The 26,697-nt window shown below is 44.3% G+C and overlaps 1 protein-coding gene across 2 annotated transcripts in view; it reads left to right on the forward strand.

The window, feature by feature from the left end:
• LOC126259836 (uncharacterized) overlaps window positions 1–26,697 on the forward strand; it is a 1,293,238-nt gene that overhangs the window by 1,064,464 nt on the left and 202,077 nt on the right. For both annotated transcript variants that reach the window (XM_049956888.1, XM_049956887.1), the window contains one exon: window positions 24,004–24,035. The gene's annotated coding sequence lies outside the window, so the exon portion shown is untranslated. The remainder of the gene's footprint in view (window positions 1–24,003; window positions 24,036–26,697) is intronic.

The raw sequence follows: 26,697 nt of genomic DNA on the forward strand, positions 1-26,697 counted from the left end.
TCACTCCAAAAGTAACCCGCAACTTTTTTTTTTCAGAAATCTAACTTTCGTTTTACACGTTTGAAATTCACGAAGGTCACAGAAACACCCGGGTTCCCGGGTTCGATTCCCGGCGGGGTCAGGGATTTTCTCTGCCTCGTGATGGCTGGGTGTTGTGTGCTGTCCTTAGGTTAGTTAGGTTTAAGTAGTTCTAAGTTCTAGGGGACTGATGACCATAGATGTTAAGTCCCATAGTGCTCAGAGTCATTTGAACCATTTGAACCACAGAAACATTCTTTCCGCATACATTCAAATTTAATTCAACCGCGCTGTTGAAGCACTCCGTCGGTTGCTGCACTTGATGAGAGTCTGACGCAACATGCTATAACAGTTCCTGTGTTGCGAGACAATGACGAACATTCACAACAGACTGAAGAATGTGTATGGGGAGGACACTGTTGATCACGGTACAGTTAGCCATTGGGCAAGCAAATTATCTGGTGAAAGTGGGCACGCCAACATTCGGGACCTGCTGCGCAGCGGCCGACCGAGCACTGCACAGATTCCTGACAATGCGCAGCCTATTCACGGTCTGATTTTGGCTGAGAAACATAAAAGTGAGCGAACTGTGGTTTAGGAGAAGCGAGTGTGCGCAGAATATTGAGACAGTTGAAGCTGAAAAAAGATTTGCGCCAGGTCGGTACCGAGAAAGTTGAAGAATGCCCACAAAAAAACACGGAAGACAGTGTGTAGTGAACTTCTGAACAATACAACAATTCCGGAGATGACTTCCTTGCAAGAATTGCGACGGGAGATTAAACATGGTTTCATACATAGAATCGGAGATGAAAGGGCACTTGATGGAATAGCACCATGCGAACTCGCCAAAGAAGAACAAATTCAAAACTGCGCCCTCAGCAGGAAAAGTGATGGCTGCTGTATTTTTTTTACTAAGAAGGAGTTTTGCTTGTCAGCATCGTGCCACACGGAACCACTAGCAGTTCTGATCTGTTTGTGTGGCAACTCTTAGAAACCTTCATGTTCGAATGTGTCGCGTTTTACAACATAGACAAGAACATGGTAACTCCCGACCACATGTCAGTGAGGAAACCACCACTGACATCACGAATCTTGGGTGGACAACATTGAAACACCCATCCTACAGCCCTCGTCTAGCACCGTGTGGTTACCATCTTTGCGGTAAACTGAAGGAAAGTCTTAGCAGACCGAAATTTGAAAATAATGACTCCCTTGTGGAGGCTGCTAAACAGTGGCTCAGACGTGCTGGTACTAAATTCTAGTGGGCAAGTACACAGGCCTTAGTTCCAGTTGCGCAAGGCAGTTCAAAGAGACCGATAGTAAATGGATAAAAAACCGGGCCAAGTGGGAATAAGAGCCGGGCACAAACAGTTCCGTACAAACTTAATTATGTACGAGGGTAAGCCAATTATTATCGGCAAAGTAGTTACAAAATTTTATTGTAATCTAATAGGGAACTTACAAGAACATCATTTATCGACATAGTCTCCTTCAGTTTCAACGCACTTGGTCCATCGTTGTACAAGTTCCTGATGCCCTCATAAAATAAGGATCTCGGTTGAGCCAGGAATGCATCGCTTCTTTCACTGCTTCGTCCGAGGTAAATCGACGGCTCCTTAATGCCTGTTTGAGTGGACCAAACAAGTGATAGTCAGAAGGGGCAAGATCGGGACTATACGGAGGATGATCCAGTACTTCAAATTTGAGTTTCTGGGGCGTTTCAGCAGTGTGGGCAGCAATATGCGGACAGGCAATGCCGTGCAACAGCACAACACCTTTTGACAGCTATCCTCGGCGTTTGCTTCGAATTGCAGGTTTTAGCCTGGCAGTGAGCATCTCACTGTAACGTACACTGTTTATTGTTGTGCCCCTTTCCTCATAATGTTCCGTTGTTGGACCCTGTGCGTCCCACAAAAACGTAAGCAACAGTTTTCCTGCGGACGGTTGGGTCTTGAACTTTTTCTTGCACGGTGAATTTGGATGTTTCAATTCCATACTCCGCTGTTTACTTTCCAGCTCGTAATGATGGATCCATGTTTCGTCGCCAGTAATGATCCTGTCTAAGAAGTTGTCCCCTTCGTTACCACAGCGATCCAAATGTTTTTTGCAGATGTTCAAGCACGTTTGTTTATGCAGCTGTGTGAATTGTTTTGGGGCCCATCTTGCACAAACTTTATGAAACCCAAGTCTGTTGTGGATGATTTCGTAGGCAGAACCGTGACTAATTTGCAAGCAGTGTGCCACTTCCTCAATAGTTAATCGTCTGTATAAGAAGATAATTTCACCTGAACGCTCAATGGTTTCTTCATTTGTGGCGGTAAACGGTCGTCCGGCTCCTTCATCGTGCGTAACACTTGTGCGACCATTTCGTAAATTTTCAATCCATTCGTAGACCCTCCGTTGTGGCAAAACACTGTTCCCGTACTGTAACGAAAGTCTTCGATGAATTTCGGCCCCTGATACGCCTCCCGACATAAAAAAACTGAACGTTGCCCTTCTTTGGTGCAAATAGACAGCGGAGCAGCCATGATTAACAGCACGGCATTGGTAGCGAAACTAACCTAGCAGACTGAAAATTGCAAAGATATAACAACAAATAAACAAAGCATGCGCCGTCCTCGTAAAATGACAGTACTACCAAAATAAACAAAAATATAACTAACTCGCGGATAATAATTGACTTACCCTCGTATGTACATAGTTCATTCATCCCGAGAATCTCGACGATTTTTTCCCTTTTTTCGATACCGGTACTAACACGATATCTGTCTGGGAATTTCAAGCTTTGCGAGAATGTACTAATTATGAGTTTAAAGTTTTTGCGTGATTTCTCATTTGCCATTGTAACTTTTTATTTCTTTTATTAATTTTGTAGTTATATTGACTTGCTTTACTAAGTGGCAATTACAGATGCTTTGACTTCGTGAGAACTCGTCCCTTTCGTGATTACTGATAAGATTTGACGTACGTCGCCAGGGGTGAAAACGATACGCCAATATGCCAAATGTCGAATTGTTCTGTGGAACACTTCAACGGATATTTTACGGGATACTGGAACCACATTCCAAACTATGGAATTGCAATCGTGCATCAATTACGAGTATCGCTTTGCCTCAAAACATTACAGATGCTGTACGTGTCGTAAGCACAGCCTGTCAGGGGATGTTTGTAAGGGGAGTGAGCCGACGTGGCGCGGAAGTTGGGCGGCGTTGCGCCTGTTATCGCTAGATGGCGAGTCATTATTTTTACAGCTTCAGAAGACTTCACTTCATCGTAACTCAGTCAGATGACATGAAACATTTCTAAATTATATACACTCCTGGAAATTGAAATAAGAACACCGTGAATTCATTGTCCCAGGAAGGGGAAACTTTATTGACACATTCCTGGGGTCAGATACATCACATGATCACACTGACAGAACCACAGGCACATAGACACAGGCAACAGAGCATGCACAATGTCGGCACTAGTACAGTGTATATCCACCTTTCGCAGCAATGCAGGCTGCTATTCTCCCATGGAGACGATCGTAGAGATGCTGGCTGTAGTCCTGTGGAACGGCTTGCCATGCCATTTCCATCTGGCGCCTCAGCTGGACCAGCGTTCGTGCTGGACGTGCAGACCGCGTGAGACGACGCTTCATCCAGTCCCAAACATGCTCAATGGGGGACAGATCCGGAGATCTTGCTGGCCAGGGTAGTTGACTTACACCTTCTAGAGCACGTTGGGTGGCACGGGATACATGCGGACGTGCATTGTCCTGTTGGAACAGCAAGTTCCCTTGCCGGTCTAGGAATGGTAGAACGATGGGTTCGATGACGGTTTGCATGTACCGTGCACTATTCAGTGTCCCCTCGACGATCACCAGTGGTGTACGGCCAGTGTAGGAGATCGCTCCCCACACCATGATGGCGGGTGTTGGCCCTGTGTGCCTCGGTCGTATGCAGTCCTGATTGTGGCGCTCACCTGCACGGCGCCAAACACGCATACGACCATCATTGGCACCAAGGCAGAAGCGACTCTCATCGCTGAAGACGACACGTCTCCATTCGTCCCTCCATTCACGCCTGTCGCGACACCACTGGAGGCGGGCTGCACGATGTTGGGGCGTGAGCGGAAGACGGCCTAACGGTGTGCGGGACCGTAGCCCAGCTTCATGGAGACGGTTGCGAATGGTCCTCGCCGATACCCCAGGAGCAACAGTGTCCCTAATTTGCTGGGAAGTGGCGGTGCGGTCCCCTACGGCACTGCGTAGGATCCTACGGTCTTGGCGTGCATCCGCGCGTCGCTGCGGTCCGGTCCCAGGTCGACGGGCACGTGCACCTTCCGCCGACCACTGGCGACAACATCGATGTACTGTGGAGACCTCACGCCCCACGTGTTGAGCAATTCGGCGGTACGTCGACCCGGCCTCCCCCATGCCCACTATACGCCCTCGCTCAAAGTCCGTCAACTGCACATACGGTTCACGTCCACGCTGTCGCGACATGCTACCAGTGTTAAAGACTGCGATGGAGCTCCGTATGCCACGGCAAACTGGCTGACACTGACGGCGGCGGTGCACAAATGCTGCGCAGCTAGCGCCATTCGACGGCCAACACCGCGGTTCCTGGTGTGTCCGCTGTGCCGTGCGTGTGATCATTGCTTGTACAGCCCTCTCGCAGTGTCCGGAGCAAGTATGGTGGGTCTGACACACCGGTGTCAATATGTTCTTTTTTCCATTTCCAGGAGTGTAGGCAAAGCTTCCTCGTGAATCGCTCTACTCCCTTAATGACAATCCGATCAAATCCCATTGCAATTCTTCAGATTTTTGACAGATTACGAACGCAATGTAAGTTCGTAATAACAAAAAAAAATATTTTGTGCGATATAACTGCAATTTAACATTTTTCTCATTTCTTTCCGTTACTTGTATTGTGAAACCTTGCTTCTTGCGAGTTTGCGAGAGTGAAAAATAGTCGAGAAGTGCCGCTACACGACGTGGAATGGACTCGATTAATGTCTGAAGTAGTGCTGGAGGGATCTGACACCATTAATCCTACAGGACCGTCCATAAATCCGTAAGAATGGGTGGAGATCTTTTCTGAACAGCACGTTGCAAGGCATCCTAGATATTCTCAGTAATGTTCACGTCTGGGGAGTTCGGTGGCCAGCGGAAGTGTTTAAACTCAGAAGAGTATTCCTGGAGCCACTCTGTAGCAATTCTGGACGTATAGGGTGTCGCACTGTCCTGCTGGAATTGCCCAAGTCCGTCGGAATGCACAATGGACATGAAGGCGTGCAGGTGATCAGACAGGATGCTTACGTACGAGTTACTTGCCAGAGTCGTATCTAGACGTATGAGGGGTCCCATAGCAATCCAACTGCACATGTCCCACACCACTACAGAGCCTCTACCAGCTTGAACAGTCCCCTGCTGACGTATGGAGTCCATGGATTCATGAGGTTGTCTCCATACCCGTACACGTCCGTGCGCTCGATAAAATTTGAAACGAGACTCGTCCGACCAGGCAACATGTTTCCAGTCATCAACAGTCCAATGTCGGTGTTGACGGGCCCAGGCGAGGCGTAAAGCTTTGTGTCGTGCAGTCATCAAGGGTACGACACTCAGCTTTCGAGTGGCAGCAAGATATTTCCCATAATCTCCTAACAACATCACACGGATCACATCCGGTTGAGGTGCCTTTTCCATTGTTAAACTATTTTGGGTTATTTTCCATACAACGATCACTCATTTCAACATCTGCAATTTAGGCATCTGTGTGATGATTGAAAGGAGGATGTCCGCGTTGAAACAATATCAAAAGACCAAATCTAGCACTTCGCTCTTATTTTTGCCTATTCCGTTTCTCTACGACTGAGAAGGTGACTTCGATCCGCTTATTTAGCTTTGGCCTTAGCTTAAGCTCAGGTAGGTCAAATATTTGAAACTGCACAGGGCACACACAACATCATTTATGTTTTATATTTAAAATATGTTCCTGTCTTTGGTCCAATGTGCGTCTACAAGAGAAACGACACGTTCCGTGTTAGCATTGTGACTAGGTAGAGAAAAATATTCTGCAATTTCTAACAGAATAAGAAACAGCACTAGATGACTGGTTGAAATGTGCACACCACACTTCAGCTGCAGGCTGATTTTGTTTGCTTTGATAGTTTTCGAAAAAGTTTATAAAATTACAAAACTGATCCTACTTTGAAGTATCATTAACGCTTACATTTGTTTGTTCGTTTATATATGTGATACTTTTTCACCATCTTCCCAAACAGGAATTCTTAAGATCTGCATCCACTTGTATCATTCGAATCGTTAATGTTGAACCAACCCCTTCTGTAGATATTCAATAGCAGATCTACATATAACCGTCAGCTCTTTGCCAAAGTTGTCGCACTCCTGTGAGTGACCTCCTTCCCTTTTACGGGTCAGTACTGACTTTTTGCAATTTTGTCATATGATGACATGATGGAGACCGTGGCTGCTGTTTGAAGACAAATGTTGATGGTGTTAGGACAGCAACCAGCCACAAATTTACTTTCAGTTCCTTTATTCAAAGGGTACCGTTACCGGTTTCGAATCGTTGTGATTCATCCTCAGACGGTTTACATGCTTTCTTTATGACATGTGGTGTTTTTTACAGATTAATTGTCCTAAAATATAAATAATACATAATTATAAACACGCCACACACAGATGGTTGCGTTACAGATTTTATTTTTAAGAGCATGTGAATCAGCCTCCCAGCAAAAGAAAGTAGAGATAACGGCCTAGTTTTTGTATGGTATAACAACTGCCGGTATATGACCTCTGAGACGCCTTGTCATGGTTCGCGCGGTTCACCCCGTCGGAGGTTCGATTCCTCCCTCGGGCGTGGGTGTGTGTGCTGTCCTTAGCGTAAGTTTAAGTCAGATTAAGTTGTGTGTAAGCTTAGGGACCGAGGACCTCAGTAGGTTTGGTCCCACAGAACTTACCACAAATTTCCAAAAAATAACCTCCACAAAACCACAAACATTCTTGCAATTCCTCTGTACAGTATAAACGGAAAAGCAATAGGATGTTATCAAACTAGGTATTTGTATCATTATAGGTCTTAAACACGGACTCAAAACTGTGTTGGAATTTAACACACCTGCAGCTCTTCCGATCCCACCGAAACTAGTGATAGCGTTATCACCAGCGAAAAATACAACTTTCTTTTCTATACCAATGTTTCTAATGCGTCCTTTATGTATGTGACTGTTGTGTGTGATTCTTCATTAGGTGTGCATTTCATTTCGATCAGTATTGATCTCACCTGCTTTGGTATCAAAGTATTGTATTACAATAGGGAATACTTTCATAGGACCATCGTTGCTTCCTTCTGTTGCGACACCAAAGCAAGAAATATCACTCGGCCCACCTGTAGTAACGCCGTTTGAAAGTGGTGATGAAACATATGTAACAGTAACTTCAGATTTTGTGCGGGCACACGAAACTTGCTTAGCAATGGTAGAATCTTTGTACAGAGCTGTGTGTAGTGTACTTGTGTAGCCCATTGACTTAAAGCTATGATGGTGACAAACTGCATGAAAAGCCAGAAAAGCCGGCAGTTTTAATTGTACCCACTAAATCCTTCTCTTTAGTTCGATTTAGAACAGAAAAAGTTTATAAGTCTGGAAAAATTGCATACACCTAGCCGATATGACTTGCGTTTAGAACTGCTTTCATTTTCTTCTAGATATAATGCGCCTGAAAATAACGAGACGATATTAAACTCTACAATTCTTAATAACCGTTTAGATATTTATGATCCAGTTTTAAACCCTACAATTTAACTTTATTAGCAAATGATATGTATGTTCTAGCAGGGCAAATCAGATACTCTGCCTCGCGTTCGTATCTTCCTGTTTTGAATGATTTGTATTTCCCCATAAGCGGAGCATTAAACACTGACTTTCTTTTGGGAATTTTGTATCTAACTTCGTAACTTTTCTATGGAAAATACACGCCAGTATCTCGAAAAACGTCACAGCTTTAACTTCAACCTCCAAGATTAGCAGAAGCAACACCAAAGGACGTAATGTGGAAGACCTTGAATACACGATGCCGAAACTGACGCAAAAGTTAACTTACGAAATTTGTGCCGATTATTCAGGCACTCTTTAATTTATTTCCTGTTACTCGTGCTAAGCACAAATATTTTCCTACCTTCCTTAACAGCAATTCCTGTCATCACCGATACTATAACAGCCATACGGTCACTGATGCCTTTGTCTGTGTTAACTGATTCAAAAAGTTCGGATCTTTTAATAAGATGTCGAAGACCTTCCTCTTACAAGCTGTTACTCTGTCCGTTGGAAGTAATTTCCGGACAACACACTTAAAACAATCTAACGCGAATTTCCGACTCTGGTACCAGTTTAATGATATGACTCTCCCATTGTACAATTGGGTGGTGGGTTGGGTGGTTTGGGGAAGGAGACCACACAGCTAGGTCATCGGTCTCATCGGATTAGGGAAGGACGGGGAAGGTAGTCGGCCGTGCCGTTTCAAAGGAACCATCCCGGCATTTGCCTGGAGCGATTTAGGGCAATGACGGAAAACCTAAATCAGAATGGCCGGACGCGGGATTGAACCGTCGTCCTCCCGAATGTACAGTTGGCAAACTGAAGTCTCGCCTGTTACGATAGCACGATCAGGAAACTTACTCGACGCCACTGGATTTCAGTTCCCATCCAGTTTTGGGTTTCCTGTGGTTTCCCCAAATACCTTAATGCAGACACCGGAATGATGCTTAGGACACTGTAGATTTCCTTCCCATCCGTCTCCAAAGAACATGTTGCGTCTCTAATGACCGTGTCGTTGACGGAACTTTAGATCCTGCGCTTCCTTCTTTTCAAAACTCTCTCAACCTGGCCTTACTCGATAACAGACCTCTGTATCTTCGGATTTTTTGGCAATGGTGATGCTAACTTTTTCCACTGTTTCGGCTACTGCTTCGTCTCGAGATCATAAGTCACGTCTACGCTCCATCCATGATCGACGTATCCAGAGGCTTGTTAAAGTCTGCTGTCAGTGACCCGAGACTAATGCACTCCCTCTCCGCTGCTGACTCAACAGAAACCCGACTGTCTCAAAGTATCGGGCCCTCCAGCCGAGCAGTGATTCCCCGTTCTTCGTTGATAGGCGGGAAGCCACAGTTCAGCTCATCTTCCAGGCTCGACCTTCCACTTTCTCAGTCTTGCATTTTGTACCGCTCTGTTTTCTAAAGTAATACCGCTGTAAAATCTGGGCGGCAAATGCAACGTCTACGTGATTTATCGGCATAACAGGACGTGAAGCTGTTCTTCATTGTTGCCTCAAATAATACAAACATTGGACCGCTTCTCCAGAAAAAGAAACTACAATTTCAGACGATGCTTTAACCCTCTGCTAGGAGCGTTATGAACCGGCCACAGAGTACAAAAAGAATGTAAACCATACACTTCTGAGGAGGAGCAGATTGGTGCCTAACGTTCCGTCGACAGCGAGGTTATTAGAGACAGAGCACAAGGTCAGATTAGGGAAGGAAATCGGCTGTGCCCTTTCAAAGGAACAATTCCGGCATTTGCGTGAAGCGACATAGGAAAATCGCAAATCAGGTTGGCGGACGCGGGTTTGAACCGACGTCCTCCCGAATCCGAGTTCAGTGTGCTAATCAATTTCCTCGCTCGGTTGTACACTTCTGAAACGAACAGGGTTAGGTAGAACAGTTTTCAGTTTGCGGGCACGTCCAAATGTCGAATCATTTCGATATCCGGTCCATTCACCATACATTTTAAATGCACTTAGTATCCACTGTGGCCTAGGATGAAAGATCTTTCCTAAAGTCAGTTGTTATCAACCCTATGACTTCGGGGACCGTGTCTACTTTTAAAGCTGGAATTGTAAGGAAAAGGAGGACGTATAGGCGTCTTTTTTTCTTAAAAAAAAAAAAGGTCGCATATTCCTAGAGGAGGTAGTATTGGTCAAAAGTAGAAGAACACTTGCTGTAATGCTAGTCTGGAAAACAGTACCTGTTGAGGCATGGAACGTCGATGATCTGCGGTTCACAGCCTGCATTTTATTAGTAGATGACGCAGGATTCACTAGAGATAGCATAGTGAGCTATCACAATCGCACCTGTGTTCACTCGAGCAATCGTGGAGGTGAGACTTCAGGATCGCTTCAGTATGAGTGCAAGGCCAGGAATTATCGGTGACAAACTCATAAGGCCATACTCTTGCCAAGCACCGATGACGACGACTGTGGTTTATGCGCGACAGGCCACCACCCCATTTTCTACAGATCGTGTGACAATACACAACGTTTCTTGGGCGCCGGGCTGGTGCGGTACCAGGGCCTTCGCGTTCACCAGGCATGAATCCCCTGGATTTAAGGGTATGGGGATATTTACAGGCATTGGTGTACCCCCGATTCGTCGACAATGTGCAGACGTTACAGGAGCAACTAACCAATGCATATGACATCGGAACAGAGCCAGAGACAAAAATTAATTTTAGAGTGTTTTAAACGAGTCGTTCGAATATTGCTTCGAGCATACAGAGCAACAACTTGTGAGAGCAAGGTCTGAGACCTCCTAGTAACAGATCCACACTTTCCGAGTCAGTTAACACAGACAGAGGCATCAGCGACCTATGGCTGTTAAAGTACCGATGACTACAGGTGTTTAGGAATGTTAAGAAATGTAGGAAATTATTTTTGCTTATTACGAGTAACAGGAAATAAATTGAAGAGTGCATGAACATTCAGCACAAATTTGCTAAGTTTATTTTTCTGTCGTTGGTGACTGGTCTCAACCGTCACTATAGAATGTTTGACTTGTTGGCGGAGCTACAACTTTACCTCTGCTTGCACCGCATCACGATCAAAGTGAAATCCTCAAAGGTGCTCCTTACATTTTGGAAACAAATGACAATCCATTGGGACATAGTCGGGGCTGTACGGAGGATGACCGGTGAAAGTGAACCTAAGGTGTCGGGTTGTTGCAGATGTCGCAGCACAGCATTGTCATGCTGAAGCAGAGGGAGCACCTCGAATGGACGATCTCCTGGAATTCGTGATTTCAGGTTCTCGCAGCTCCTTGCAGAGTGTATGATGGTGCCTTTAGGCATGCATGAATTACGAATGCACCAGTGCTTGAACATCGCAGAACACTGTGGGCATGGGCTGATCATGGCAATGTCGTGAACTTTCTTGGTGTCAGTGATGCTTTGTGGCAGAACTCCATTGACACTCTCATGTCTTCGGTGTGAAAATGGTGAAGCCAGCTGTCATCACCTGTCACAATGTTGCTAAGAAACCCAAAACACTAGCGCTCAAAACCCAAATAAATTCTTGACACATGTCCAGTCTCCTCCGTTCCATGTCAGGAGTGAGCATTCGAGGCTCCCACCGTGCACACAGTTTTTTCCACCGCAGCTCTGCAATGATGGTTTGATCATGCCCTCGTGATATGCCACACTTGCCTGAGAGCTGCGCCTGTGTTATACGACGATTTTCTATCATAGTTCTGCAACACGAGTCGGACGAGTCTCGTTGGATGCCGTTCGCGGTCTTCCACTCCGAGCTACGTCACACACGTTGAGGTCAGCTCCATTGTCTCCTTCTTTACGAGCATGAACAACTCAATGTCGCACGTTACTCATGTCGATACAATCATCACTGCACACAGATTTCATTCTCCTATGGACGGTCTTCAGTTGGAGGCACGATTTTTGTTGTCAGGAACTCGATTTCAGCACGGTGTTTCTCAAGCGTCGACGTAGCTACGTTACACGCCGCCATGTTACACGATACAATTCGGATCCCTCTAGCGGAAGGGGATTAGAACTTGCATCAGCGAAGGGGGAAGGTCGACGGAGTAAAACGCATGGCATGTAATACCTCAATCGATACTGAGAACAGAATAAAAGAAACTGGAGGCCATGATGTTCAACATACCCTCGTAATTACTGTGATTGTTTTACATAAGCATCTGAACAGCTCGCTTTCGACCAAACCGATCGGCAATAGATCACATTTTCACACTAAGACAATTGTTTGTAAAACGCTGGGAATATGATAAAATATCTACAGCCTGTTCGTCGATTTTCAACGCGCATATGACAGCATCCACACTGATCGCCTATACAATGCAGTGCATGACTTCAGAGTCACTGAGAAGCTAGTGAGAACGGTGCAAGGTTGTATGGAAGGATCAAAGGCAGCTGTACGTTTCCGATGACCCACATCAGAAATATTCGAGATTGAGACAGGACTCAGACAAGGGGATGCTCTCTCAAATGTTCTGTTCAATGTCATCTTAGAGAAAGTAATAAAAGAAAGTAGGCAAGAGGAGTGGGCTGGAGTAGAGATGGACGGTAACTTCAGTTGTCTCGCATATGCAGATGACGTAGTACTACTAAGTGAATCAAAGCACGAGTTGAAAGAAATGTACCAGAAAATGGACAATTATGCACAGAAGGTAGGGCTCAAATTGAATCGAGACAGAACAGAGTTCTTGCAATTAGGAAGAAGACAAGAGCAGGAAGAATTTCTTGAGACAGATGGCAAGAGGTTCAAGAGAGTACACCAGTTCAAATACTTGGAATCTTGGTGTACCACGGACAACAACATAAAAATGGACAACAAGGAAAGAATAGCAGTGGGAATGAAATGCACGTATTCCCTCAGAGAGACGCTCGGCTCTAAATCGATCTCAGTGAACACTAAGAAGAAAATTTACAAAACTGTGATATGCCCAGCTGTAATGTACGGTTCAGAAACATGGAGCATGACTAAGCGAGAAAGGGAAAAACTAATAATATTTGAAAGAAGAGTAATGAGGAAGGTATGGAGACCAGTTTTAGATAACGGAGAATGGAGGAGGAGGAAAAACGAGGAAATCTACCCTCTGATGCGACAACCAACTATCCTACAGAAGATAAAGAGCAAAATAATACAACGAGTGGGCCATGTAGCCCGTATTATGCCAGATGGAAGACAGGCGAAGATGGCACTAGCGGGGAAACCAAACACTAAACGCCCCATTGGACGACCAAGGCAGCGCTGGATGGACGACCTGGCGAAGGACCTAACAGTACTGGGAATTGAAGACACCTGGAGGACCCGGGCACAAAACAGGAAGGAATGGAGGCAGTTTGTGGAAGCAGCGCGTGGTCTGCAGGGCCTGTGATCGCTGAATATCTACACTACTGGCCATTAAAATTGCTACACCACGAAGATGACGTGCTACAGACGCGAAATTTAACCGCTTAGCTTTTCAGAGCATTCACTCAAGGTTGGCGCCGGTGGCGACACCTAAAACGTGCTGACATGAGGAAAGTTTCCATCCGATTTCTCATACACAAACAGCAGTTGATCGGCGTTGCCTGGTAAAACGTTGTTGTGATGCCTCGTGTAAGGAGGAGAAATGCGTACCATCACGTTTCCGACTTTGATAAAGGTCGGATTGTAGCCTATCGCGATTGCGGTTTATCGCATTGCGACATTGCTGCTCCCGTTGGTCGAGATCCAATGACTGTTAGCAGAATATGGAATCGGTGGGTTCAGGAGGGTAATACGGAACGCCGTGCTGGATCCCAACAGCCTCGTATCACCAGCAGTCGAGATGACAGGCATCTTATCCGCATGGCTGTAACGGATCGTGCAGCCACGTCTCGATCCTTGAGTCAACAGATGGGGTCGTTTGCAAGACAACAAGCATCTGCACGAACAGTTCGATGACGTTTGCAGCAGCATGGACTATCAGCTCGGAAACCATGACTGCGGTTACCCTTGCCGCTGCATCACAGACAGGAGCGCCTGCGATGGTGTACTCAACGACGAACTTGGGTGCACGAATGGCAAAACGTCATTTTTTCGGATGAATCGAGGTTCTATTTACAGTATCATGATGGTCGCATCCGTGTTTGGCGACATAGCGGTGAACCCAAATTGGAAGCGTGTATTCGTCATCGCCATACTGGCGTATCACCCGGCGTGATGGTATGGGGTGCCATTGGTTACACGTCTCGGTCACCTCTTGTTCGCATTGACGGCACTTTGAACGGTGGACGTTATATTTCAGATGTGTTACGACCCGTGGCTCTACCCTTCATTCGATCCCTGCGAAACCCTACATTTCAGCAGTATAATGCACGACCGCATGTTGCAGGTCCTGTACGGGCCTTTCTGCATACAGAAAATGTTCGACTGTTATGCCCCGGCCAGCACATTCTCCAGATCTCTCACCAACTGAAATCGTCTGGTCAATTGTGGCCGAGCAACTTGCTCGTCACAATACGCCAGTCACTACTCTTGATGAACTGTAGTATCGTGTTGAAGCTTCAAGGACAGCTGTACCTGTACACGCCATCCAAGCTCTGTTTGACTCACTGGCCAGGCGTATCAAGGCCGTTATTACCGCCAGAGGTGGTTGGTTGTTCTGGGTATTGATTTCTCAGGATCAACACACGCAAATTGCGTGAAAATGTAATCACATGTCAGTTCTAGTGTAATATATTTGTCCAATGAATACCCATTTATCATCTGCATTTCTTCTTGGTGTAGCAAGTTTAATGGCCAGTAGTGTATCTCTCTCTCTCTGTCTATCTGACCAGTAATTTTTATCTGTTAAAATGATCGTTTCGGATTGAATTTTTTGGCAGGTTCTATGGATTATTAACTGTGTCGATAAACAAATCTTCCTTGAGTAAATAATTGGTTCCCATTGCTCAGACGAGCAATGTGTGAGCGATGTGTGCCATTTATTTATACAAGGTAAATTTATGGATGGATACAATTAACAATACACATAATCTAACTCATAAAAATACTATGGAATGCGATCTTATTCTTACATGCAAAATTTGAGGGACGCTTAGTTGTTCTTTTTTCGTTAGCCGTCAGTCTACACACACGTGTCAGTTTAGTGTAATAGCCATACAGACCGGAGCAGGTGGACCAAACATAATGACTGAGAGCCGCTCGAGTGAGATCAGAATTGGGAAGTCCGCAACGGAAGTGGCGATACACCTGTTCCAGCTAAGAAGGCGGAGTTTTCGCTGTCCGCTCGCTCCACTAGCGTTTATGCAAACGAATGCAAATAGGGAGTCTAGCAAGACCGGCAGCTGATTGCTATCTGCGCGGTCCTTCGCCGACCGCTCGCGGTTCCGCTGGCCCGCAGTCGACACGGAAATCCCGGCCTCGCCGTGTTATAACGCCGGAATGCGGAGGTTCGCGTCGGACGAGCATATCTCGCCAGTGAGGGAGACACTGCATTTGCTGAGCAGTTGTCAGCACTGACTGACAGCAGTCCTGAAAGACCAAAGTGAGAAACCTGGCAGGGACGTACAGTTGACGCGTAGCAAAGGCGATTTATGTAAAGACTCATTTTCATTCCGTTTCAAAACCCAAATTATGAAAGGTACAGATGCGTGACAGACGCACATGACTCCTAGTTGTTTAGAGTTGGTTGTCTGAGAACTGGAATAAACCTTCAAAATTGGCTTGTTTGGTCTTGTGAAGGCTGTCGGGTCAGCTCTCAGCTTCCACCATCGTCCTCTCCAGTACCGCTCGCTCGAGAGAGGGTGCTGATGATGTAAACAATGCGGCCTCCGAGGCGTTGAAGATGAGGTTGTTGCTGCTGCACTATCTAATCAAAAGCATGTGGACAACCCTTTGTATTCCGGCATTGACCACTAGAGGTCACGAGAGACGGATTCGCCAGTGTAAAAGGAGGCGGGGAGTATTGTCAGTGGAGAGACAGTAACTGCGGGATTAATCGGTCAGGAGAGAGTGACTTCGAACGTGAACTAGTTACTGGATGTCACTTGAGTAAGAAATTACTCAGGGACCTTTCAACACTTCTAGAACTGCTGAAGTCGACTGTTCGTGACGGGACTGTAAAGTAGAAACTCAGAAAGTACAAGTCAGAAGCGATAAAGCTGTACCCATATATCCGTCCTTTACCGTTACTCAAACCAGGATCAAGAAAATTAAACAAACAACAGCCTCTGGTACTAAATGTAGTTGTAACAAGTATACAGTGCAAATATGTCGAATAGTGACTATACATCTACGTCTACATGTATATGGACACACTGCAAATCACACTTAAGTGCGTGGCAGGGGCTTCATCGAACCACCTTCTGGACTGTATGGCTGGTCCCGGCGGAGGTTCGAGTCCTCCCTCGGGCATGGGTGTGTGTGTTCGTCCTTGGGATAATTTAGGTTAAGTAGTGTGTAAGCTTAGGGACTGATGACCTTGGCAGTTAAGTCCCATAGGATTTCACACACAGTTGAACACTTGAACCACCTTCGCAATAACTCTCTATTATTCCAGTCTCGAATAGCGCGCAGAAAAAACGAAAACCTGTATCTTTCGTCCGAGCTCTCATTTCCCTTATTTTTTTGTGATGCTCCTTTCTCCCTATGCAGGTCGGCATCAACAAAATACTTTCGCATTCGGAGGAGAAAGTTGGTGATTGAAATTTCGTGAGAAGATTCTGCCGCAACGAAAAACGCCTTTGTTTTAATGATGTCCACCCCAAATCCTGTACCATGTCCGTGACACTGTCTCCCCTATTTCGCTATAATACAAAACTTGCTGCCCTTGTTTGAAATTTCTCGGTGTACGCCCTTAATCCTATCTTGTAAGAATCCCACACCGCCCAGCAGTACTGCAAAAGAGGACAGATACACGTAGTGTAGACGATCTCTTTAGTATATCTGTTGCTTCTTTTAAGTGTTCTGCTAGTAAAACGCAGTCTTTGGTTTGCCTTCCCACAACATTTTCTCCGTGTTCTTTCCAGTTTAAATTGTACGTAATTGTAATTACTAGATATTTAGTTGAATTTACAGGCTTTATATTTGTTTGATTTATCGTGTAATCGAAATTTAACGGATTCCTTTTATCACTCATGTGGATGACCTCACGCTTTTCATTATTTAGGGTCAATTGCCAATTTTCGCACCGTACAGATATCTTTTCTAAATCGTTTTTCAGTTTGTTTTGGTGTTGTGATGACAGTACTAGGTGATAAACGACAGCATCATCTGCAAACAACATAAGATGGCTGCTCAGGTTGTCTCTTAAATCGTTTATATAGGTAAGGAACAACAGAGGGCGTATAACTTTACCTTAGGGAACGCCAGCAATCACTTCTATTCGTATTTTACTCGCTGACTTCCCGTCAATTAGCACGAACCGTGACTGACGGGAAATCACGAATCCAGGCACATAACTGAGATGATATTCCATAAGCATGCAATTTCAGTACAAACCACTTGTGTGGTACAGTGTCAAAAGCCGTCTGGAAATCTAGAAATACGGGATCAATTTGAAATTCTTGTCAATAGAGCTCAGCACTTCGTGTTAGTAAAGAGCTAGTGGTGATTCACAAGAACGATGTTTTCCAATCCGTGTTGACGCTATGTCAATAGACCGATCTCTTAGAGGTAATACGTAAAATTAGAAAATAATATATGTTCCAAAATCCTGCTGGATACCGACGTTAATGATATGGGCTTGTAATTTTGTGGATCACTGCTACTACCCCTCTTCATTGTTGGTATGACCTGTGCACCTTTTCAGCCTTTGTGTACAGACCTTTCGTCTATCGAGCGGTTGTATACTGTTTTTAAATATGGAGCTGTTGCATCAACATACTCTGAAACGAACCTAATTGGTATACAGTCTGGACCGGAAGACCTGCTTGCACCCAGATAAGCACTGAATTACTCAAAACACACTGATGCGCCCGACCCATACAACTAGCGCAATATTGTATGAAGGGCAGTCAAATGAAAACAAGGCAGATTGAAAAAAAAAAGTAAACTGTTTATTACTTCAAAAGTAATCGCCATAACTGTTACTACAGTTATCCCCACTGTGACACAAGACGGCCATTGCCTTCATGGAAAAATGTTTACGGTTGCCTATGAACCATGATTGTACCCAGGCGTGTACTTCTTCGTCTGAACCAAACCGACGACCACGAACATCTTTCTACAAGTCCCAAAAAATATGTAATTCCCACGGTGAGAGATCTGGACTCTACGGGGGACTTGTAAGCAGTTCCCAGCGAAACTTCTGCAGCGCGGTCGAAACAACCTTGTCAACATGTGACTCGTTTTCATTTGGTTGCCCCTTATAAATAAACCAGTCCCAAATTACATGTAATGTACACCAGCTGTCAAATTTGAATATAGCGCGGGTTGCCGTTTTCGACCAATCAGAAGAGAGTACATTTAAGGTAAGTTGGCGCACACGCCATATAATGGCGGTTTGCAAATTTGCCCACTCCAGGGAGTTGTTTTTTTTTTATGTGAGAAATCAGACTCTGCGAAACATGGCAAATGCACTGAATGCGTAGGAGCACGTGGGGCTATTATTTTCGAAGTAACAGAAAAATTGTAGGGAAGGATGTGGAGGAAACATTACGTTTGTACTGTTGCAGTGACGTTGTTGTTTTAGATCGACAAATTACAACTCGAACAGCGTTTATTTTAAAGAGAAATCAACACACAACTTTTGTATAATTGAGCCTGATTCTGTTTAGCAATCTTTTTCAAAAAATCTTTGTTTTGGTTGCGCCTCACTTCGTCGCAGGATTCTTAGAATGTATGATGTCGATGATATGTGATGCCAGTTATGTCTCCACATGCCTTATATATATATGTTGCAGGTAAAGATAAGTGTCTTCGTGAGCTTGACGTCCTGGCACTGCAGTTCCAGCTTGTACTTGTCTATACAATATCGCACTCCATGACACAAGCGAAATAATTTCATTTCTATGAGAGATACGACACAGTTCAATGTTTATTCACATTGAAGCACAGTCTTCGAAATGTTCAAATCTGTTAACGGGCACACGTATTGTTTCAACAGCAACCCACCGACCTGCGTTCATTGCACACACTAAAAGTGTCTCAGTTCATCCACGAATAGAAGCGCAGCGCACAGTTCGACGTTCACTCAGTGTTAATCACTGTATTTCTGCAGCTCACAATCATAAGGTACACATATTAATTTAAATCCTTAGTCGTGTCTTAACGCACGAAAAACCAAACAACCAGACGTGCTGTAATGTCAACGGTATGCGACTCTTCTTCATACCGCCCCTACTGTTCAATTCTCTAGTTTCGATTTTTTTTTTCTTTACTGAATTTCGATTCCCCCCGAAGGGGGGCGTGCTGGCAGCAGCTTAGTATGCCGCTCTTCAGCCTACAGATTTTGTTTTAAAAAGATGAAGAGAATAAATAATAAAAACAGGCGATAAAATCGGAGACTGAAATAGTAACATGGCGAAAAAATCGCGGAACTTAAAACATAGAACAAATGGATGATGATGCTAAGAAAACACATACGAAGCAGACAGGTAAAATAATAGACAGACAATTAAAAAACACAGCGAACACGGCGACAGGCTGATTTCTGTTCGCAAAAGACATAAAAGTCACACCCAGCGACAGCATGGTTTCTGTTAGCAACACTAGAAAGCCGAACAACACTGAACATCAACTGGAACACTGCACTAAAAAGTTGGCAAATGTGACACACCACTGCCGAGATCAGGTGGGGGGGAAACTGCACAGATGATGGGAAAAAGAAAAAACGGGGTGGAAGGAGAGGAAAAGCGAAAGGGGGGGGGAGGGATGAAAGGAGCCGATGGAGGACGAGGACCCATAAGGGGAGTGGGGAAGGCAGAGGAGGGGAATACAAAAGGACTCGGGGGGGGGGGGCAGTTTCGATTTTTTTTTTTTTCAATTCCCCATCGGGGCGGGCTGGCAGCAGCATAGGCGCTGCTCTTCAGCCGAAAGACATAGAACAAAACAATAGAAGACATTTAAAAACAGCAAAGGAGAGAATAAGGTGAACATAGATATAAAAAAGGGGAACATCATGGAAGGCAATAGACAAAAAACGGGGTGACTGTAAAATGGAGATAAAAAACTGTTTAAAAGTAGCACACACAAAAAGCCACACACTGCGACGGTTAAAGGAACACAAGGCACAGTATGACTGGAGCATAAAGGTAGCGACGGATGGCATAGCACATAATGTAACACTGATGGCGAACCTCAAGGCAGGACACAATTAAAATCACACCTCTTGACGCACACGAGAAACAGCACTAAACAACACTGATGTGGCACACTGATGAAGAGCAATACAGAGGATCTGCCAGGCACTAAGAGATGAGGGAGACCTGAAGAAGGGAGGGAGGGGAAGAGATGGGGGAGGTGAGCGGGGGGCACGCGGAAGAGGGCCAGGTAGGGAGGGATGTGGGATGGGGAGAGGCAAGTATGGGATGCAGGGTCTCAGGGGAGGGGGGGACGGAGGAAAATCCGCTCTGGGAGAAGGAGGAAAGAGGAAAAGGGGGCCCTGGGGAGGGGGGGGGGAACAAGGCCAGGTTATAGTTGGAAGGAAGGGTAGATGTCATGGCGAAGTTCGTCATCCGGGAGGGGGAGGCGTTGGAAATTGCCCTGATGAAGGAGATGGAGGGTGTGGAGGTGGAGAGAGGGAGGGATACAGCGATAGAGGCGCGGCAACAGGCGGGGGGTGGAGAGGAAGGAGGAAACCAGAGGGTGGGGGGGATCAAGCCTGCGAACAATGTAAAGGATGCGGAGATGTTGGAGGAACAGGAGGAGGTGAGCAGTTTCGATAGTTAACAAGCTCTCTTATAGCAAAGATGCAGTGAAAAGTTTATGTCCTTGTAGTATTGAAATGTGTTGACTATCGTTACTAAACATAATGAATAAATCGAAATAACAAAAGGAAAAAAAAATATTTATATAGGTTCCCAAATTCTGTATACAGGGTGTATCAAAAATAATCGTCTGATATTAAAAAACACCATAACTATTACGTTATTTGAGATATGTGCGTGAACAACGTACTGTTAGAAAGAGCAAACTCTCGAGTTTTACGTGGTTCCCGCTAGGTAGCAGCAGTGAGCGCCCACTTCAGTACTAGTAGAAATGGTGTCGGGCGAACAGAGAGCGTTTTCTGTTCTACGTTTTGCGCAGTGCGGGTCAGTAATAACTGTTCAGCGTGACTTTCGTAGTAGGTATGGTGTGGATCTTCGTACAGCACAGAGCATTAGACGATGGCATGAACAATTCCGAGAAACAGGTTGTTTGTGTAAAGCCAAATCGCCGAGCCGTCCCCGAGTGTCTGACACAAACGTCGAACGCATCCGCCATAGTTTCAGGACTCCGCAGAAATCCGTTCTCCGTGCACCTCGCCAGCTCAACATGCCCCGATGTGTATCTGGCGTGTGTTGCGTCGACGTCCACACATGAAACCATACAAAATTCAGCTACTACAAGCTCTTCGTGAAGGTGACAAACAACAACGTGTCGAGTTCTGTAATTTCGTTCTTGGCAAGACGGAGGATGATAGTTTTCTTCCACGCTTAGTGTTTAATGACGAGGCAACACTTAATTTAAATGGATAGGTGAACCATCATAATGTGAGAATATGGGGTACGGAACAACAACATGAAGCTGTACAACTTGAGAGAGAGTCTCCAAAATTTAATGTGTTTTGCACAGTATCACGAAGAAAGATGTATGGTCCATTTTTCTTTGCCGAGAACACTGTTACAGGAAACACATATCCCGATGTGCTTGAGAACTTCCTTTTCGCACAGTTTGAGACTGGTTCGAACGTCTTCATTTACGAACAGGATGGGGCACCGTCACATTGGCATCTGGAAGTGCGGGAATTTTTAAATCAAAGGATTAGCGAACAACGGACGCACTGGACCAAATGATCAGCCTTACATTATTGGCCTACATGGTCACCGGACCTGACTGTATGTGGTTATTTCTTGTGGGGATTTATAAAAGACTGTTTATGTGCCTCCGTTACCAACAACAATGAATTAACGAAGACATCACATAACTGAAGCTGTGGAAGCTGTAACTCAGGACATGGTCGCAGCAGTGTGGGAACAATTTGAATACCGCATTGACATATGCCATACATCTCAAGGGGGGCATATTGAAGACGGGGGGCATATTGAAGACCTATGAAAAGGTATGAAAAAGACTTTTTGAGTTTCCTGTTCATCAAAAAACAAAATTCATTGCATATGTTAATTAGTTTCAGAAATATAGACGTGCCAAATCGGATGATTCTGTTTGATACACCCTGTATTTACGAACATTTCACACGCAAAACCATATAGCTGTAGCCGGCCGGAGTGGCCGTGCGGTTCTAGGCGCTACAGTCTGGAACCGAGCGACCGCTGCGGTCGCAGGTTCGAATCCTGCCTCGGGCATGGATGTGTGTGATGTCCTTAGGTTAGTTCGGTTTAATTAGTTCTAAGACCTAGGCGACTGATGACCTTAGAAGTTAAGTCGCATAGTGCTCAGACCCATTTGAACCATATAGCTGTAGGTTGCCCACTTTGTCTCTGTACAATCACAGAGCCTTTTTGAGGACATCACAGTTATTTTAGACAACTGAAGTTACCATTACTTCAGAATTACTTTTCTTGGGCTACATGGACATCCTCTCAATGACAACTACAAACACGTGGTCTTCGTTTACGCGTTTTTCTCTGTGAATCTTATCAGTTTGTTGGTACCTGGTGCTAATATGTGGTACACACGGAGAAACACGTTTGCACCGTAATGATTAACGAAAACTTGGCATATCGCACGACCATTTGTGCCGTCTATTGGATGGCTGACAAGTTCTGGCGTTTCCGATTCCACAAAGTGCAAATAATTGTTCTGTTTGGTGATCTAAATAAGAATCGAAATTACTGCTAAACAGGTTTCTTGAACTCAAACTCTTATGTTGGACGTGTTGCATTTACCGTCTCGCTGTTTCTAATTCTACGTGTACCTCGATTTTCATATAAAAACCTAGCTCTTTATTATCTGAACTAGGATCGTAACCTGTTTTCCTACGGCGAACGTTGTGTCGGAAAAATCTATTAATAATATTAATGAAGAGAAAAAAGGATAAGGGTGAATTATCTCATTACATTTTGCCACGAAATTAAGTATAAGTGCCCGCATCTCGTGTTCGTACGGTAGCGTTCTCGCTTCCCACGCGCGGGTTCCCGGGTTCGATTCCCGGCAGGGTCAGGGATTTTCTCTGCCTCGTGATGGCTGGGTGTTGTGTGCTGTCCTTAGGTTAGTTAGGTTTAAGTAGTTCTAAGTTCTAGGGGACTTATGACCACAGCAGTTGAGTCCCATAGTGCTCAGAGCCATTTGAACCAACCATAAGTATAAGTGTCCGCATTATCAATGTTTGGCTCACAAATAAAAGTGAATAAATAATTGACTTTTTAGAACACTCGCCTTTCTTTCGCAAACTGACTGTCTAGATTAACAACTCAGCACCCATCGAGACGGAATCATATGTTATGGCTTTGCTTCTTTTATTATTAAATACTACATTTATGGCCTAAGATCTTCGACGAGTTGCAGAGCAAATTTTAAAACTCGTCTCAAAGAGTTCCTCGTGGACATTACCTTCTTCTCGGTAGACGAAATTTCAATCAAAAAAAGTAGCAAGTATAATAGATAAGAAAATTGTGCAACTGTTTTATAAAATTTAATTACGTGTCACTAGAACCATGAGTAGTGTCAGATAGTGATATATTATGTTTCAGTCTAAAACTAGTAGCGAGTGTAACACATAAGAAAACTGTGCAATTTTTTTTATTAAATTTAATGACGTTTCAGCAGTACCTTGAGTAGTGTGAGAGACTGATATATACGTTTCTTAAGTTTAACCAATGGTATGTTTAGGAGTATACACCTGGCCAGCATGTAGACTTACCATTTATACGTAGTTCTTGATGTGTGTTATTTAGACAGAAATCGTGACAATGACGTATGGAACAACGAATTAAAAAAATAATAATAAAATAAAATAAATACATTTGTTACCAAACCACTACTCTATGGTACTTCCTAGAATATAAGAATAACTCAGGTTTTGTTTTTATTTCCAGGTGCAGCACTTGCACAGCTGAGCGCTGACAAGGTAAGTGCCTGTTCGGCCTTTCCTGCTCTCGTTGCTACAACCGTAGCCCGAGTCTCTCTCTCTCTCTCTCTCCCCCACCTTTATGGTTCCTAGTATCCATTAAGACCTATCCTCCGTCCATATTTGTGACAGAATTTGTAGCTATTAGCGTTTCGAAGTAAATTTTCTCTCAGCGTTCACTGCACTTAGCAGTCGCGAATAGTCCCCTCTTCTCCAAAAGGATCAAGTTTTATCAACATACAGGATTATCCAAAATGTTGCGCACAATTTGAAGGGGCTGACAGAGGAGTCGAAATATAACAACTTTGGAACAGAAACTTATGGACTTTGGAAGTAATACTTAGCCAGTGAAGCTTTGAAATTTCAGTAACAGCAAGGATACTCAGTAAGTGCCATAACTTCAGGAAAGATATTGGGCGGTTTGACAAGTCTCGTATGAAGGCAAGAGGAAAGAAAAAAGAAGCAGCCTTATGGGGAGAAGAAGGGGAAATTTGGGTTGGGGAAGTCTCGCGTCTATTGACTTGTAATGTGTGTGTGTGTGTGTGTGTGTGTGTGTGTGTGTGTGTGTGTGTACGCGCGCGCGCCTGTTTTTTATTATTTTTTGAAAGTGGTGACGGTCGCGAGATTTGATGAGTTAGTGTTTAGTATGATTCTGTTCTACATCTCAAGTCACTTTTGTTTTATACAGCTCGCATGGTGAGTGAATTACTACTTACATTACTGCGTCATTCACGACATTCTTATCATTTAAAGGGCTTTCTTATGGGGAAAGTTTCTTGTAATGTCAGGTTTCTGTTATGGTTTGTAGGTCTTGTAACTTTTATGTCATGTTCCACTTATGAAGGTTCATGTCCATACTTTGTCAGATACTGTAAGACAGTCCGTACTGTATAGGATAACTGAATTAAAGTTATATTACTAAAATAGACATGGGGAAAGGACCATACGACATCTTAAGTTGAATCAAAACATTTTAAGAGCTTCAGAACTTGTGCTACAGAAACTAGTTTTTTTAACCTAATAGTAAGAGCCTAATGCCAAAATGACTGCTACACAGAAACGTGTTTAAAACTATTTTATCACATACGTAGCACACGCATACAGTAAGATCCAAAATATGAATTACATTTCTCTCAGGAAGCTCTAAAAATAAAAGAAAGCAAACACACGTGGCAGGCAAACAAGCAGCCTTTTATTCAGTTACAGGGACATTCCTTGTTTGCTTGCTTCTGTCCTACCTTTTTCTTTTCTTCTTCTTCTCGTTCTTCTGCTGGCAAGTGCTCTGTACGCAATAAATACATATTCAAACCAAGTTCCTTGTGTATAAGAATGCTTCAGTTATATGTTTATAACGGTGGATTTTCCACGGAACATATATAGTCGACAAACATGCGTTATGAATATTGTGCTCACATAGTTCACGTCTGGGGATACAGGCGGAGAATGTCAACACCGCGTCGGGGACTCTCCAGACCGGATCCCGAAGAACCGGTACACAGTCGTCAGGAATTTGCATCAAGTGCCAGCGTGTCGCGGGTATGCGTTGCAATGTGTACGACCTGACTCCTGCTTGTTTACGTAGGAGGAATAAGCGGGTTATTTCGCCCCGTGTCTTAGTGACACTGCCGATTATTTCAGTTCGCTCTTTAAAACGGTAGCGTCCTCATCTCTCCCTTCCTCGTGTAATTTCGAATTTCTCGTTTTATTTCTACGTAATATAGGTCTCCACAGCAAGGAATATGCCGTACACTTTATATCTTCAGCTTTCATTAGCAGTTTCCTTATGTTCTGGGCGCCAAAAATATCAATTTTATTTTTCATTACTCACATTAGATTCAGCACCAATAAGTCTTCGTCGTGAGTCTCATTTTTTTTACTATAGAAGTTTTTCAACGATTTCATTTGTTCTTTTAGGTCTTGTCTGTCATAATACGTCCTTCCATTTTTGTAGTTGTTTCTCGTCATACTTTGGGTCAGTGAAGACTTACAATTAGATTTCATCGAATGGCATTTTTTAGTAAATATACAGTTCATGGATTGGAAGATTTCATCTACATAGTCACGATTCAGTGTGTAATTTTGTGTAGGATAAACAATGTTTTCCATGGAAAACTGGAAACACTAGCTGTGATTGTTGTGTCGTACTTCCGCTTATTCTCATATTGAGTTTTCTTCAAGTGTTGTGCAGGATGTATTTCGCACACGGATCTTTCACAACATTGACCACTTCCGCGAATCTTGCGCGACGTAGGCATTGAGTCTTGCTTTGTTACTGAAAATGTTTACGCGTTATGCGTCGTGCTCTTTCTGTGCTATGTGGCGCTGTTAATGTTTCGCCGTGTACCGAATGTTCACAGTTGGGAACTGCGGTAATCGAATGCGCGACACTTCTGTAACGACTCGCGCAGAGTTGTGTGTGTATGTGTGTGTGTGTGTGTGTGTGTGTGTGTGTGTGTGAATGAGAGAGAGAGAGAGAGAAAGAGAGAGAGAGAGAGAGAGACGTGCGGTATATGTTACCCCGTGGAAGTACTCTTTGATGTTTCATTTGGTGTACTTTTCTTTTTTTTTTAATATCGTGTTATTTCAGATAAAACATCTAGCCCGAGAGGGCAAGGTCGATATGGGGTGTAGAAATTCACCACTAAGTCCTCTGAAGACTTAA

Source organism: Schistocerca nitens, chromosome 5 (assembly GCF_023898315.1).
Source record: "Schistocerca nitens isolate TAMUIC-IGC-003100 chromosome 5, iqSchNite1.1, whole genome shotgun sequence".
Classification (NCBI taxonomy): domain Eukaryota; kingdom Metazoa; phylum Arthropoda; class Insecta; order Orthoptera; family Acrididae; genus Schistocerca; species Schistocerca nitens.